This window comes from Myxocyprinus asiaticus, chromosome 2 (assembly GCF_019703515.2).
Source record: "Myxocyprinus asiaticus isolate MX2 ecotype Aquarium Trade chromosome 2, UBuf_Myxa_2, whole genome shotgun sequence".
NCBI lineage: Eukaryota > Metazoa > Chordata > Actinopteri > Cypriniformes > Catostomidae > Myxocyprinus > Myxocyprinus asiaticus.
The window spans coordinates 2925920-2943499 of record NC_059345.1 but is presented as its reverse complement, the minus strand read 5'-3'; the positions used below and the strand labels follow the sequence as shown (position 1 = coordinate 2943499).

At 36.1% G+C, this 17580-nt stretch overlaps 1 protein-coding gene across 1 annotated transcript in view; it reads left to right on the top strand.

Moving 5' to 3' along the window:
- Positions 1 to 17580, top strand: part of LOC127410790 (histone H2B-like) — a 303692-nt gene that overhangs the window by 152491 nt on the left and 133621 nt on the right. The gene's annotated exons all lie outside the window — the stretch shown is intronic.

Below are 17580 nucleotides of genomic sequence, written 5' to 3'. Positions count from 1 at the left end.
GTTCTTCTTGTGTTTTTGGTGATTTACATTCTTCATGCATATTGCCACCTACTGGGCAGAGAGAAGAATTTATAGCAAAAAAGGAATTAAATATTGATCTGTTTCTCACCCACACCTGTCATATCAGTTCTGAAGTCATGGATTAAATGTGCTTTTTGGAGCATCATAATTTTGACACCCCTTCATTTACATTGAATGGGTGTTGGCTCGTTGGCCATGGCAGGCATGGGCGTTCAGAGCTGAAATATTCTTCTAAAAATCTTAATTTGTGTTCTTCTGAAGTAAGAAAGTCATACACATCTGGGATGGCATGAGGGTGAGTAAATGATAAGAGAATTTTCATTTTTGTGTGAATTATTTCTTTAAGTAGCACATGGGGGGCCACATTGTCCTCCTTTTGAGATACAATGTTCAACATTGATTTAGTTCTTGTATATTTTAAGCCCAGAAATAGTTGTGTTCTCATTCTCATGCATGATGCACAATTTTCTGAAGTCTGTGACTGGTGGAATGTTCTGCCTGAAGTATTGCTCTACAAGGGTTGATACTTTTCTATCTTTATAAAGGCTAAGCATAATTATAAATTATTTTATCATCTTAACACAGTCTCTACATCTGGGGTCAGTATATTAAAAAACAAACAATACTTAAAAAAATATTATTATTAAAAATGTCACTGTTTTATTCTATTACATTAATACTTTTAACGCTACTCAAGTTATTCAGCCAAAAGTAGTGAGTGGTTTTCTCGTTTCCTTGTTAATCTTGTTTGATTAATAGCCTTCATATGACAGAGCCTACTAGACAGTGCTCAATTCAGTTACACTTCAAGTCCAACATTTTGATGCAAATACGCTTTTTGTCCCACTGTTTAAGTTCACTTTAGACTGCGTTTACATTAAATCCTCACCAAGACGGGCACTGGCGGAATTATGAAGTATATTTGACCGTTTAGGCGCAAACATGCATTAGCACATGTCAATCAAACAGCACACGCCTGTCAATCAAACAGCATGCAGCTACAGATGTCAGATAATAAAAAAGTCAATATTTTATATTTCATCTAGATCAACAAACCAGTGGTGCTCTTGCTATCGCGATTGTTGTAATGAACACCCCTGTTCTAGATATATAACATAGGCTAAATATGGAAAATTACTCAAAAGTTTGATCGAGGACATCTCTCTTTTTTCTGATAAACATCTAGATCATTTTATTGCCCAACCCTATTGATAACAGCACACGCTCACAGCAGCCCAATAATCTCAATGATAGATAGTTAAATTACAGGCTATGTTATAGGCACATAATTTAGTAAGCAGAAATATGAAATTTACCTCGATATGTTTCTTCAAATTAGAGGCAGGATTAATGCTGATATCTGGCTAAAGCAAGTTAAACTCACATGACACAGTCAAGCAATTGGCCTTTTTCACTGCGAAAAGCCCTTGAAGGTGCGGCTGTGATGTTCAGGTGTAAACTGTGCTTGAGGCATCCATAACAGTTGGTGCCAGATCTACAGCTGCCATTCAAGTTTTTTATGTGTGATTTGATTGGATGGGAGTCACGAGACTCTCTCTAGCCAATCATGTTGATAGATAAAAATAAAATCAGGACAGGGAAGTAGCGAACACAGACGGTGGGAAAATAGTGCAGTAAAAGTACAGTTACAGCACTTGTACAAATGTACTCAAGTAAAAGTATACAATTTTTAAACTACTTAAAGTACAATTCCTGGGAAATAATTACAGTAACTTGAATATTTGTAATTTGTTACTTTACACCCCTGATATTAAGTAATTAGATTAAATAAATTCACACATAGCAAGTCTAAGGGTGCTTTTACACTAGTACTTTTGGTCAAATGATGTCAAAGTTCGGTTCGTTTGGATGATGTGAATGCTGTTTTCCAAACTCGGGTGCGCACCTGGGAACCGCACCCAGGTCTGCTTGAAAAGGTGGTCTGGAGTCCAGTTCATATGAACTCTGGTTAGGTTCTCTGCTGATATGAATGCAATCATACCAAATCACAGAAGTGAACCGCTTGTGATAACTTATAATTTGTGTCTTTACATTCATACAATCACAATTATTGTGGTGTAAACAATTTTGCATATCTGCATGTGTCCAAATAAATCCCCATTAGAGAGAAGCTCACATTCTTCACATCACTGGCAATGCATCTGCAGGCTCATGGCAGACAAACACTTAATCACATTATTGTACATACTATGTTTCCCCAGGAGACAAACACAAGTGTTGTTCTATGCATGGCAATTTTTCCTGTTAAATCCAAAGAGACAAACTTTAATACCTCACTTAAAGTTTGCCTAGTTACAGTGGTAAATAGCTGTCACTTGTACTCACATTGATGACATAATCATACAGCAGTTCGGATCCAAATAATATGATGTGAACTGAGACCAGCAGGGGCAGTGGGAGGGGGAGGAAATGAACTCAGGTTCAGTCCAAGCAATCGAACCAAGTGTGAAAGCTCCTTTGGTCAATAGATAAATATGCTCTGGGCTTTACTAGCTCAGGTACACATTATGAGTTAGGTCACTACCCGTTTAAGCCATTCGAGGAACTGGCCGAGGCACACATAGATATTAAGTTCATTAGTATTATGCCATTTTGCCAGTGGCCAAGGCACACCTAGCTAGCACACTCTCGGTGCACATGGCTCTTTGGAGCAGCAGCAGTACACAACTTTTGGTGATAGATCTGCTTGGTTGGGTGGTTGTGCTTTGTGTTTGCATTATGAGTTTTGTTTAGCTTCCCTGCTTTGTTCTGGGACTGTTTGTAATGTCTATTTGTGCATGTCTTGTGTTTTGTCAAATTTTGCAGCAGCATGCCCACATGCCTAACTCAGTATGTCTCAGTATTCCACAATTTTCAAATGTTGGAAACATTTCTTTGTGATTCTGGTCCATGTTAAAATGGTTGCATCACTCAATTTATGCAGATTTGTGAGCTGCATGTTCATGCTGCGAATCTAACGTTCTACCACATACCAAAGGTGTCCTATTGGATTCAGATCCATTGACCGGGAAGGCCACTGAAGAACAGTGAACTAATGTCATGTTCATGAATCCAGTTTGAGACCATTTTTGTTTGTGACATGGTGCAATATCATGCTGGAAGTAGGCATTAGTAGATGGATAAATTGTGGCCGTCAAGGGATGAACATGGTCAGCAACAATACTCAAATAATTTCCTGTTCCAGTTGCTGCTGGCATGCTGCACGAGTCTGTGTTTGTAGCTAGCTAGCCTGCTTAGGATTGCTTATTCTTATATGTTCATCATTTTATCCTTTGCCATTTTACCACATGCTTTGTTTTTTCTCCTTTTCTACTGTTCCAACTGCGTGTATTTTACCGTGCGCACGGTTCTCTTTGTTTTTTCAAATTTTTTCTGCTTGTCTACATCTCGCATCTCGACTGCATGCATTTGTTTTCTCCTCTGTGTTTTACACAGATTATTGCATAAATCTCAAACATCTGCTGATCAGGAACCACATAGAACCACATCGATCTCAAACCCTCGCCGCTCAAGAACAACCATAACAACAACAAACAAGTGTGGTAAGTCATGGCATCCACTCATGCTATTTCTTCTTGCATTGCATGCCACATGTTTATGGTAGCGTATTCCATCAGCAGTGAGGGATTTACATGTGATAAATGTACGGAATTAGTCAGGCTGACAGAAGTTTAATGAGTTAGAGACATGCATCCAAATGCTAGTGGAGGTCAGTGAGAAAGAGAAGCCACTTAATGATCGCACTCATGCTCTCAAGAGAGCAGCTCGGAAAATGGAGCACAAGTGGAAGAATACAAATTTTAGAGGTATTTTGCAGTGCATGGAAGTATAGTGTCTGTAGCTACAGACAGGCACTAAAAGCTGCCAGGTCAGCATATTTTAGCAAACTCATAGAAAATAACCACAACAATCCTAGGTGTTAATTCATTACTGTGGCTAAATTGGTTAGAAATAAAGCCTCGACTGAACCAAATATTCCGTCGCAGCACAATAGTAATGACTTCATGAATTTATTTACTGATAAAATAGAAATCATCAGAAATAAAATTGGAATTATGCAATCAACAGTCACAGCACCTCAGAAAACAGTGTCTCTTAATTTTCCTCATGAGCAACTTCAATCCTTCACTGTCATAGGTCATGAAGGGCTAACAAAGCTTATACAAATAACAAAAGCCACAACATGTATGTTAGATCCAATACCTCTTAAAAGAGGTATTCCTTGTAATATCAGAACCTCTTCTTAATATTATTAACTCCTTGCTATCCTTAGGACATGTCCCAAGAAACTTTAAAATGGCAGTTATTAAACTGCTTATTAAGAAGCCACAGCTTGATCCTGGTGAATTGGCTAATTATATATGATTTCAAATCTACCATTTGTCAAATATTAGAAATCCTCACAACTATGTTCATTTCTATAGATAAAGGGTATATATATGAACAATTTCAGTCAGGATTTAGGCCCCATCACAGTACAGAGACTGCACTTATCAGAGTTACAAATGACTTGCTCTTATCATCTGATCGCAGCTGCATTTCACTTCTAGTGCTTTAAATCTTAGTGCTGCCTTCGACACGATAGATCACAACATTCTCTTGAACAGGCTGGAAAATTATGTTGGCATTAGTGGACTTGCATTAGCATGGTTTAGGTCCTATTTAGCAGACTGCTACCACTTTGTACGTGTAAACAAGGAATTGTCAAATCAAATAAAAGTTAAGTATGGAGTGCCACAGGGATCAGTTTTAGGGCCTCTGCTTTTCTCCTTATATATGCTTTCCAAGGGAGATATTATCAGGAATAAGTTTCCACTGTTATGCCGACGATACCCTTACTTTAAATACATTATATTTCTTCTAAACCCGATGAAATTTCACAATTCTCCACATTAGCAGTGTATCAGTGAAATCAAAGATTGGAAGTCCAGAAATGTCCTTCTACTCAATTCACAGAAAACAGAGGAACTAATTATTGGATCAAAAACGTCTAAAAATAAGCTGCTAAATATAATTTGACTCTTGATGGATGTACTGTTACGTCGTCTTCTACAATGAAGAACTTATGTGTTACATTTGATACCAGTCTGTCCTTTGAAAATCAAATTTCCAGTGTTTGTAGAACAGCATTCTTCCACCTCAAAAATATTGCTAAGTTAAGACATATGCTCTCTGTTGCTGATGCCGAAAAACTAATTCATGCTTTCATGACTTCAAGACTAGATTAGTGTAATGCATTACTGGGAGGATGTACTGCAGGTCCAATAAATAAACTTTTGGTTCAAAATGCAGCTACCAGAGTGCTGACTACAACCAAGAAGGTTAATTATTTATATATAGATCATATTAGCCCAATTTTATCGTCGTTACATTGGCTACCTGTTAAATTTCATATTGATTTTAAAATTGTTAACTACATAGAAAGCTTTGAATTGTCTAGCTCCACAGTAGTTAAGTGACCTAATACCATGCTATATTCTATCACATTCATTATGATCACAAAATTCTGGCCTGTTAATATTTCCTAGAAAATCCACAAAAGGAGGTAGATCCTTTTCCTATTTGGCTCCAAAACTATGGAATAGTCTCCCTAACAATAACTACGTTTCCATCCAAGGAGTTTTTGTGAAAAGTTTTAGCGCATCAAAATAAAGCTGATGGAAATGCAAATGATCGCTAAAATTTCACAAGTGTCAACATAATATTTTTCCGTTTAATTCTAGCGCATAAACATATGTCGATAATTCAAATGTCGTGAAAATCTGGTTTGGAAACACTTTTTGTCGAGAAAATTGGCATTAACGCAAAAATGTAGTGTCACATGACCGAATTTGCCCCAATCGTTAGCCTGTGTTAATCATGATGACAGTATACATCCTTGAAAGCCAATTTATTGTACGTGATTATAGATTGATCTTAACGGCATACCTGCACAGATCCGATGCTGCAAACATGACACTTCCAGGAGTGCCAACACAAATATCTTGTATCATGCACATGGACAAGTGCACGGAGAACAAATGAATGGCCACTGTTTGTGATTAATGTAATCACATCCGTTTATTTATTAAAGCTGCTTTTCCGCAACATTCAAAATAATAGATGGCAGTCATGGAATTAGACCAAAATACAAAAACACATTTAATTTCTGTGCACAAGGATGTTTTAAATTAAAAATAAATACACAATACTAGGAGAAACGCTTCAGTGTGCTTTTTTGAAACACTAACTGCCCAATTCTATTAAATTATTGCTTAGCTTACTTTTGAAAAAATGTCAGCACATTTTCCTGTATTCAATTAAATAAATTACCAAGTGAAAAACACATTCAATTAAAAAAAAAAATTAATTGCCAAACGAATAGACCTATATACTTGCCTTTTCTTTACACAAACTTAAATTAGCCTTATCCTGTTCTGTAGGCAAAAAAGTCAGCTGAATGACTCTCAGAATGTTCTACACTTTTTTTCAAGACTATAAACTATCAGAACTATTTGTCCAATGCTGAGTTCACTTTCAGAAAACGAGCTTTTGAACATTTTAAAACGTTTAAATATTTTAAATCTAACCCTCATTATCTTGGATCGCATTTGCTGAGCTTTTTCAGAAAATGTAAATTACATTAAGACATTAAATTAATTTTAGATGACAATCAAGTTCAGTTGGTCGTTAAAAGTTGCTGGAAAAATATGCGGGACATAATGCAGTTGTGATGCCGATGCTTTAGATTAGGTAATTGTTCGAAATAGCCAATTGAATATCAGGAACGTATCATATGTAAACCCTGATATTACACCACATCATTTTTTCTTTAATAGCTGTGCACACAGCATATACATATCGATGGAAGGTCCTTATACTAAGACCGAAAGTTTCCTCCACTACTTGGTGCAGGTTGCCAGCTTGAACAGGGCCATGACGATTTGCATTTGGGTCGGAACCAGTGGCAACCTGCGATAGGCGCAATATCAGGACCAATATTACAGTCCTATCAGAAGGGCAACAGCTCCATTTTGATTGCAATTCATCCTCTTCTGATTGCATTTATTTGTGAAATTAAAATAACAGTAAGCTGGCTAATTTCAATGAACTGTCTCAATACTCTCCCCATTTTACCAAAACTTTGGAGGGAAAAAAATTAGAGACATCTGGGAGGTGAAAGGTGCACAATTAGCAATAAACACACATTTCTGTATGGAAACAGCTTAAGGGCAGATTTATTTTGCGATAAACCCAAACTCATGCAACAAAGTGTTTTTTTTTTAGGCATGACATCATCACGCACACCATTTTTATCGATAAAAGTCCATTTGAATGGAAACAGGCAGAAGACGGCAAATATCCCAAACTTTTTATTTTTTTATTTTTTTTATTTATTTTTTTTAATGCATTTTCACTTTGTCTGTGGATGGAAACTAGGCTGTTTGGGATGCAGACACACTCATTCAGTTTATGTCTAGACTAAAGACTCATCTATTTAGCCAGGCATACACCTAATTTATCTGTCATCTCGCAATCAGGCAGTTTTAGTTCAGTCTGCCAGAACCAGAAACATTCATTTCTGGAGTGGTGGTGGCGTAGTGGGCTAAAGCACATAACTGGTAATTAGAAGGTTGCTGGTTCAATCCCCACAGCCACCACCACCATTGTGTCCTTGAGCAAAGCACTTAACTCCAGGTTGCTCCAGGGGGATTGTCCTGTATAAGTGCACTGTAAGTCGCTTTGGATAAAAGTGTCTGCCAAATGCATAAATGTAAATTTCTCAGAAACATTTCTCATAATCAATATCTCTGCAATAAGTTGGATGGCATCTACACTAATATTATTCTATTTGTTTCCCTGTCTCAACCATACCAGAGCCGGCCAGATCCAGCTACGTTCCTGCTTTGTTTTGGACTCCACTGCTACTTTTCACTGAGTATTGATGACAAACTACAGCCGGTGCTAGCCAGACATCACTTCAGACTTTTACAACAGACTTCAGAGGATAAACTGATGCCAACTCCAACTATAAGACATTAGATACTTCATATGCCACTACCTAAACCTTGGACTTAGGATGGACCCCAACGAACCTCACCAAAATGACCTGCCAGCTGAACTACAATGCACCTCATTGATCTCTGCCTGCATCACCTTTGTTAATTGATGGACTACACTCTTGAAATGTAATACATAGACTGTCAATTAATTACCAACAAATGCCTTCATCAGCCAACTAACAATGGACAATGCATCTACATAGCGAATTCATCAGTGTTAAATTCCCAGTGTTAAGGCCTTCCCAAGTGTTGAAGTTTTAGTGTTAGATCTTGAGAAATTAACACTAATAGTGTTAGAAGCTGGTTTGCGTCAGTGTGAAATCACAGTTACAGATAACCAACACCTGCCAGTGTTATTTCCAACATCCGGGCATTTATGCAGATGCGCTGTCGCTGACTCGCTGAAGAATTTTCCAGACGCCATTTTCCCTCACTTCAAGAGAGTTTCAGAAACAGCAACTTGTAGGTAAAGTTACTTAAAAGTATGCATTTGATAGACTTTCTGTATGGAATATGTACTGTTAGCTATTTTATTTCAGATACAGCGACAAATGGATTATTTGTCATCGTTTGTGTAGTTGTTAACTAGGAGTGCACCAATCTATCTAAAACTGTCCTTGACTACATTACTGACAGCTATTAAAATGTGCTTTAAAATTATTTAATATATGTGAGTGTATTATATAGCCATGTTTAGCATTTTCCCAAATATTAACAGTTGTGTTGTATGTCTGGACATGCTACGACAATTTTCTTTTCCACGCGGTGTCTAAACCAATAATTTCACATTAACATCGCATTTCTGTCTCAGTGTAGGCTATTTTAGTGCACTGTCCGTAGAATCAGATCAACATTTCTACTTGAATCCATATTTTAGCAAAACGAGCAAGGGGAAGCCCCGCCATTCAAACCTAACGGGCGAGTTTTTTTGGAAGTGCAGCGCATTTTCCAGATGCCGTTTTCCCTTCACTTCAGTTCAGAGAGTTGCAGAAACAGCAGCTGGTGAGTAAAGCTACTTAAAACTTGGCATTTGATAGACTTTCTGTAAGGAAATATACATTTATGTTTTGTTGGTTAAATTATTTCAGATACAGTAACAAAATGTAATTATAATGAATTATTCGTCATCGTTTGTGAACTACCTGAAACTCATTGACTGCTATAAATATTGACAGCTATATAAAAATTATTTAAACTGATCAGTGGATCCATTCATGATTTGTCTGAAGTTTTTTTTTTTTTGACAGGCGACTGCATGATTGAATTGACCAATGAAATCGGCTGTGGGGCAGAGTTTGTGCTTAGTTGTTCACAAATTCCAAATGCAATAGGCTACATGTTGTCTAACATTAGTTTAGCAAACTATACCTTACTAACAGTTAGCCTGCTAAGGATTAACATGCTAAGTGTGTTGCTTAGGCTTGAAGCTAAGTGAAAATGAAGTGATAATAGTTAATCATTCTACCATGAACAGCAGGGAAATGTTATATTAGCTATCTTGATTGTTACCTAACAAGCATATCTAAACGACCTCTAAAATCGCTTGCCTTTTTATTGTCATCAACTGATAATCTACTTTTGAATATGATCTATAGGTTTGGTCAGTGAATTGGGGAACAATGATTATCAAGGTTCAATACCGGAACCAAAAAAGTATGTCAAGGTAGGGGAGGCATGCTTTGAGATGTTCATCACTGAAGGTATGTTTTTTTTTTTTTCTTCAAGAATTGAAAGGTTATGCATACGGACTACATTTTGAGAGATGTGTTTTCCTTAATTTTGTTTTATAGTCAGAGAAAATTTCTCCATACATGAGGACCCTGATTGTAACAGATGATGGGGGAATAGACATTGATTCTGATGTATTTCCAGAGTTGGTGACCAAGGATGTGTGCTTGGTCATTCATGGTGATTCTAATAAAGGTAAGTTTTTTAGTTCTAAGACTAAGATTGAACTTTATCAATCCCAAAGGAAATTCTAAAAAAAAAAAAACACATGAGTTTTTAAAACCTTTAATAAAAGGTGTGCTTTAAATGAATCATGCCAATAAATTGATGAAATAGTATTCTCACTTGAAAAGCTTGGACTGGAAATGGTATTATCTGAAGTTTGATTGTGTCACTTCTTAACAAGCGGATACCTATTCAGCACTAAAAAAATGCAGTGTGGTCTTTGTTTATTGTCAGTTTTTCTGAAGATCTTTCATTTTTCTCCTTTGGTAGAATCGCCTGCCAAAAATACTTCATCAAGCCTCACAGACACATTGTCACTGTCAAGTAGAGAGGATAGTGAGAGTGATGAGCATACCTTGTCTAAAAGAGGATGCATGGAGAACGAGGTGTAACAGGGTGCTCCAGCCAGAGATGTGAGGAAGGAGAGGTTTATTTATGTAGAAACAGTGAGATTAATGGTTATATCTATTCATGATCATTCCCATCTTTTTTTATTTATAGAAGACAATCCAAGGACTTAGTTAACACTTAAAGCTCACTAGGAGTTAGAGTTGTAGTTTAAAGTAGAGACAAACAAAATGTGTATCACTATGGATAGATATTTTAAAATGTATTAAATTTCAGCTTATTTAAAAGGTTCTACTCAAGAAACCTGTTGGTGCAGCAATCCTGAAGGAGTATGAGGACACTGGGAGCATATGTGACAGTTCCAGGTGACAGACGGTTAACATGCTAGTGGCACACATGACAGAAACTGAAGGGTATACTATTCTTAAATATGTTACTTTTTATTTCTTTTCTATCATTCTTTGGAGTGTTTAATACCATTGTATTATTACAATGGCACTTTTTAGGAGAATTCCACAATGGCTGACTAAGGAAAAATATGCCCTTGGTATCATCAGCTTGTTCCCTGCCCTGAAAGATCCACTCTCTAAGAAAGGCTATGTAAGTTGTCTGAAATTTTCTGGGGTAGCTAAATGCTGGTTATACATTATGGCAGAGAAAGCATACTGGTTGTCACTTTCAAATTTCTTCAGTGTATGTTCTAAGATGCTTTATTTCATTAGTTCTTCATTGAAGGGGCATTTACAGAGTAACACTCATGCCATATTCAGCCAAGAGATACCAAAATAAATTAGGTTCTTTTATTTGAGATTACTTAGTTGAGTAAAAAAAAAAAAAAAGGGTGACAAACAAGATATGTTTCTGATGGTGAACTAGCAGTGTTGAAATCATTCAACAGACTTGTCTTACACTAGTGTTTGAAATTGACATGCCCCTTCCAACATCACAACTTGGCAACTTGTGTATCATCTAGAATTCTCTGTGTTGTTTTGTTCTCCTTAGGAGCATTTCTATGATGCCCAGAGTGGATCAGGCTTCCTGGCTTGGAGGCTCAAGACAATACAACGAAAGACTAAGCTTCGCCCTATGTCATCTAGCTCTTCTAGTGCAGCAGTGGTGACAGGAGGTGGTCCAACACTCATCAGGAGTATAAACAAAGAACATCAGCTTCAGGATGAGCAGTGCAAAGAGGCTATTTCTTTGATGACCCATACCAATGATCGGGAGACCATATTCCAGAAGATGCAAGAGACATTTGAGTATAGACAGAGGCTTGTCCACTACCCTGGAAGTTCAGCGACAGTCTTGTCTGTGTTCCCAAGACTGTTGGACACAAAAGGATTGGTAAGTGCAGAATTACTGACCACATTGCTGTTATAAAAGGGTTAGTTCACCTAAAAATTTAAATTGTCATTTTACTCGCCTTCATGTATGTTGTTCCAAACCCATCTGATTTTTGTTCATCTTCGAACCACAAAATATATTTTTAAAATTCCCTCAGCTGCTTGGTAGCTGTTGACTTTTATTGTATGGACACAAGCAGCTGAGAGAGTATTAAAAATATCATCTTTGTGTTCAGAAGATGAATGACATGAGGTTGATGACAATGTTCCTTCTTAGGTGAACTATACCTTAAATAATGTTCTGCTCATTGCCTTATGCATTTTTTTTTTTTTTTTTTGTCCTGTGTATCCTTCAAGGTTTTAGATTCTTCAAGACTTCAGCCTTCTCTTTGGACCTGAAATATCTGCTAGACTTCTGGAAAGGTGGCCATCATACAAACCTAAGTTGATAAAGGAGGCATCTGCACTTGTTTCAACGCCATATCTGGAACAGCTTTTACAGTCTGCCAGAGAGGAGCAAGGGGAATCATCTGTAGACAGCTTGAAAGGTAGCTCAGTTTTTTATATCAGGAATTAATAGTAGGGATGTTCATTTCGTTTTTTTTTTTTTTTTTTGTTTTTTTTTTCTTCAGGGGTTTTAATTAATTATATGACATGCCGATTAATTTATCGCATATCGATATTTACAGAGAAAACTCCCTCAAATGCTTTCCACTATTCCATGCTCTATTTTTTGCTTTGCAATAAATATAGGGCACTATTGTTATGATGCTTCGCTGTTTAGGACCTACTGTGTGCTCTGCTGCTATTCTTCTAACATGCTGTAATCAGTGGCAGTCTGTGAGGGTTTTTTGGGGAGGCTAATATGTTTGATTGTTTTGGAGGCTCAGCTTCCTCTGACGGAATTAATGACTTAACCGCGGTGCACCACCACCTTGAACTGATCTAAAATTCAAATGTATAGTTTTGCATTTGAATATTATTATTTTTTTTTTTTTTTTTAATTCAACAAATATTTGAATTTTATTTAGACGAGCCTAATGACAGTGTAGTCTGTAGAACTGATTGGTTCAGTAGTTTATTAATTTAATTGTTTGCAGGTTGGGACAGTGATATGTCTACTGTACTCCTGCTGTTGCACATCCTGTCACATCAGCCAGCTGGGAGAAAGAGGACTAATAAGATCAGTGCACGTCAAGCCACGGACCACCTAGTAGATTTCCACAAGGTTTGTTATGATCCCACAAATCTGTACGAAGTCTAAGTCACAAAACTGAATATATTTTTTGAACAAGTACTTGAATACAATCCTTTCTCATATGTTTCTACTAGTCATGCCGGATTCTTGAAAAGCATTTGGATGCAGATGAACGTCGGCAGCCATATCTTCTTGCTTCGGGAACCAGCAGAAAACTATCAACAGTTTCTACATTGTCATGGATAAAAAAAAAACTAATCTCATGCCAAGAAAGCACATCACTTGCAGCGTTTGATGAGCTTTTCAAGGTCCACTTTGTTTTTTTAGTTTAAATTATGATGAAGCACTTCGCAGCATGTGTGTGTTTGGTATTGATGTTGGAGCCACCAAAGAGACTCCAAAAGTGAAGGGATTGCGAGCCAAGTTAATGAATGATGTTTAGGTGTTACATTTGTAGGACACTTCATCATTCAGGTGGAGTATTGATTCGACATCTCAAACTTTCACATGGTTTATATCCTGGCAAAAAGTTCAAATTATTATGTGCTCAGGATGGTTGTTGTTTGAAGTTTAAAAGTTACTGTGGTTTCAGAAGACATCTTAAACTTTTTCACAGTGACAGTAGTGATACTGAACCTCTGAGTTGCTCTGATGAGCCAACAACTTAAACTGTGATCACATCTGTAGGTATGCCAGCTCTGCCTATGAATGGACCTAACAATGCATCTTCTTTTGGAACACTGAACTCACAACAATGTTGTCACGGAAGCACCAGTTAGCTATAGTCTATCATTGGGATTCACTTAATGTCAAAGGTATTGAGTCAGGGCCAGTGAAAACGCAAATATTAAGTGAATTGGATTATAATGAATTGGTATATGAACATTTTCAGCTTAACAAGTCTGATACTTTATCTTAAACAGTATGGGTAAGATGTGATGGGATTGAGTATCGTTGTGGATCTGTTGTGTTGATGTGGCGGATGATGAAATGCCATTGTTCAGTAAAATTGTTGAAATTATCCTGAGAAAGGAAGAGATATATTTTGTTTTGATGGAAATGTAGGCAGTTTATGTTGAACACCTGCATGCCTTTAATGTTGAAGAACTTGATTATTTTTGTATTGTGAAACAAAATGCATTGCAGCACCCCAAACCATTTGAACTTCAGATGTCATATGACTGCGATTCATTCTTGTACGTTGTAACTGATTGTTGCATTTTGTAGTGAACTGAAACTGGGGGTGCTATGCCATTTAATAAATAGATGAAGTACATCTTTTGTATTTTTTTTTTTTTTTTTTTTTTTTTTTTTTCAGACAATTCAATACCTTCTAATAGTGTAATGGTGACACCATACCAAATATTTGCTTATTCTTATGGAGTTGTACAAGTATTCTCATAGAGTTAAATAAAAGAACTTTCACCACTATTAGTGTATTAGAGTAACACTCCTGAAGTTAATATTCAAGTTGGAATTTACAACAGTTTGGAGTTTATATACTCTATTGCAGTGTTATTATTTAACTCTAATAATGTTACATTTTTAACACACTATTAGTGTTGGTAGTTTTAACACTTACAAAAGTGTTAAGTTAACACTTATGTGGTGGTACCCATATATACACTGTAAAAGTGTTAGATTTAACTAGTCATTAATCTTATAGTTCATACAAAATGTTTAAACACTGGCCCTTAACACTTACTTAGTTTATAAGTTTTAAACAATAACTTTCACTGCACACAAATAACTAATATTGTCATTATATTCATGATGTTAGTCAGAGGAGAACTGGCCCCCACAGTGAGTCTGGTTTCTCCCAAGGTTATTTTTCTCCATTAACCAACATCTTATGGAGTTTTGTGTTCCTTGCCACAGTCGCCTTCGGCTTACTCTCTGGGGTTCTAAAAATAATAATTATTAAACTATTTAATTATTTTTTTAAATTTTAAATCTAAATTTTTTTATACACAATTTACAATTGCACAGTGATGACTCTAAGACTTTATAGATATTACAGTTTAATTTTCTGTTAAAGCATGTTTTTCTGTAAAGCTTCTTTGAAACAATTTGTTTTGTGAAAAGTGCTATACAAATAAAAATGACTTGATTGAAATAGGATGTGACATTCAAGTGATGACTGATTGGTATTAACAGGCCCAAAGTGTGCCAAGAAAAACTTTCCCACACCATTACACCACTGTCACCGCCTGGAAGTTTGACACAAGGCAAGTTGGGTCCATTGTGCCAAATTCTGCCCCTAACATCTGTGTGCCTCAGCAGAAATCGACATTCATCAGACCACGCAAGTTGTTTGTTTTTTTCAGTCTTCAACTGTCCAGTTTTGGTGAGCCTGTGCCCACTGCAGCCTCAGCTTTCTGTTATTGGCTGACAGAATTGGAACCCGACATGTCCGCCTCAAGGTTTGATTGTAAAGAGGGGTTACCTGAGTTACCGTAGCCTTTCTGTCAGCTCGAACCAGTCTGGCCATTCTCCACTGACCTCTGACTTCAAGGCATTTTTTTGCCTATTTTTTATTTTGTGTGTGTGTGTGTGTGTGTTTTTTGGCACCATTCTGAGCAAGCTTTAGAAACTGTTGTGCATAAAAATCGCAGGAGATCAGCAGTTACACAAATACTTAAACCAGCCCGTCTGGCACCAACAATCATGCCATGGTCTATTGCATTGCATTGCTGCCACACGATTGGCTGATTAGATAATCGTATGAATAAATAGGTGTTCATGTGTTGCTAATAAAGTGCTCAGTGAGTGTATATTCTATAAGTTGCTTTTGTGATGAAAGAGCTCATCGCTTATGAATTGACCACCTGTCCACTAATCTTCAACATGTTTTCCACTAAACTATGATTTTGGGAGTAAAATGTGTGGAGATTACTATAATAAAATTGCTGTTTAGAGAAGTCACAGACAATTTTGTGACAGGTACTGTTAAGTTTCAGCTCAACTTATTATTTTGTATGGTATCTGCAAACAGTGATTTACTGTTGTAACACTGAACGTGGTTTATTGATATCAGGGACCTTATATGACTGGCTTACAAGACTCATGTGATACAAGTTGACCATTGAGCCCTCTCATAAGGTATAGCAGTGGAGATTGATATCTCGATATAAAATAATCATTGTACTAGCATGAACCGCAAAGCTGACAATGCATATGTTTAGTTACAAAGTAAAGTCATTACAATTATAATAAGTATTGTCCAAAGTAATGTAAGAAAAAGTACACATACAGTGGGGTCCAAAAGTCTGAGACCGCACTGGAAATCTGGAGTTCAAAATCTAAATATTTAAAGCTGGAAATAAACAAAGTTTTAGAATTAAAAAAAAAAAAAAAAAAAAAAAAAGAAATATAAAAATGAGCTAGACTTTTAGTATTGCACAACTGCACTGTTTCTAGGTCACTAATCAAATGAAAGCAAATTTGTGGTACTGACCATGTTAACATGGTCAAACATGATGGAGCTCAACAAGTGCCTGTTGATCTTACTGGGTAAAGTACAACCTAAATGGATCTGCCATTTTTCTAGACTTTTTACAAAACACATTTTAACAATAAAAAAGTAGAAATACTACAGTAAAAACCTGTTGATTACAGAATATTAACTGTAAATTACCATACCATATAGTGAGAATTATATAAAATTTTAAATAATATATTTATTTTTACTGTTAAATAATGAAAATATTTACTTTATTTTTTACAGTGATACAGTATACATGCTATTCTTTATCATATATAACTCGTCATGACATTTTTGTACAGACAAATCGTTAAAATTATGTTTCTTGTACACTCAAAATATATTTTGACTATTTTTAAGATTTATGTATTTAAATTTTATAACAAAAAAACAAAAAAACTGTTAAATGATGTTGCCAGAGATACTTGACGCATTACATTGCATTATATTATATTTAGATAGTTGTTTCTAATTATTATTTTTGATATTGGTTATGTACGATTAATGTTTATAGTACTATTGAAATATATACGGATATATAAAGGTACCAAACTACCATCCCATAACGTCTGAATGTTGTCACCATTTTTTTTACAGATAATTTCTGGCAGTCACAGTCAAGCATGTTGTAATGTGTTATGATTTCTTGCTAAACAAACCATTATGTTGGTCAGCTGGTTTTTCATATTATTATTTTTTTAGCACTTTGCGTTTTCATAGTTTGCATTGCCCTGTTGCTCTGTGTTGCTTAGAGTACTACGCAAAAGTTTTAGGCTCTCTCAAAAATGCTGTAAATTGAGTACGCTTTCAAAAATATCGCCATGGATAGTTTTCTTTAATCAACTAATTTCATTGAGCATTGAAGTGCAGTAAACATTAATGACCTTAATCAAAATTTGGTGTTAACACCCTTTGCCTTTAAAACTGCACCAATTCTCCTACATATAGTTAGCTTTATTTGACATCATCAGCCAAGGGTTTCACATACTTTTTCCAAACTGCACTGTGAATGTTTGAATTATGTTTCCAATATGTACATTAATGTAAGGCGGTGCCAAGTTATCTGTATTCAGTGAGCGTTGCTGACTCAGAAAACAAATAACTTAAGAGAAAATCAAGATATGAACATTTTTCACACTTTAGCATATCTATCTGAAGCACCACTGCCCA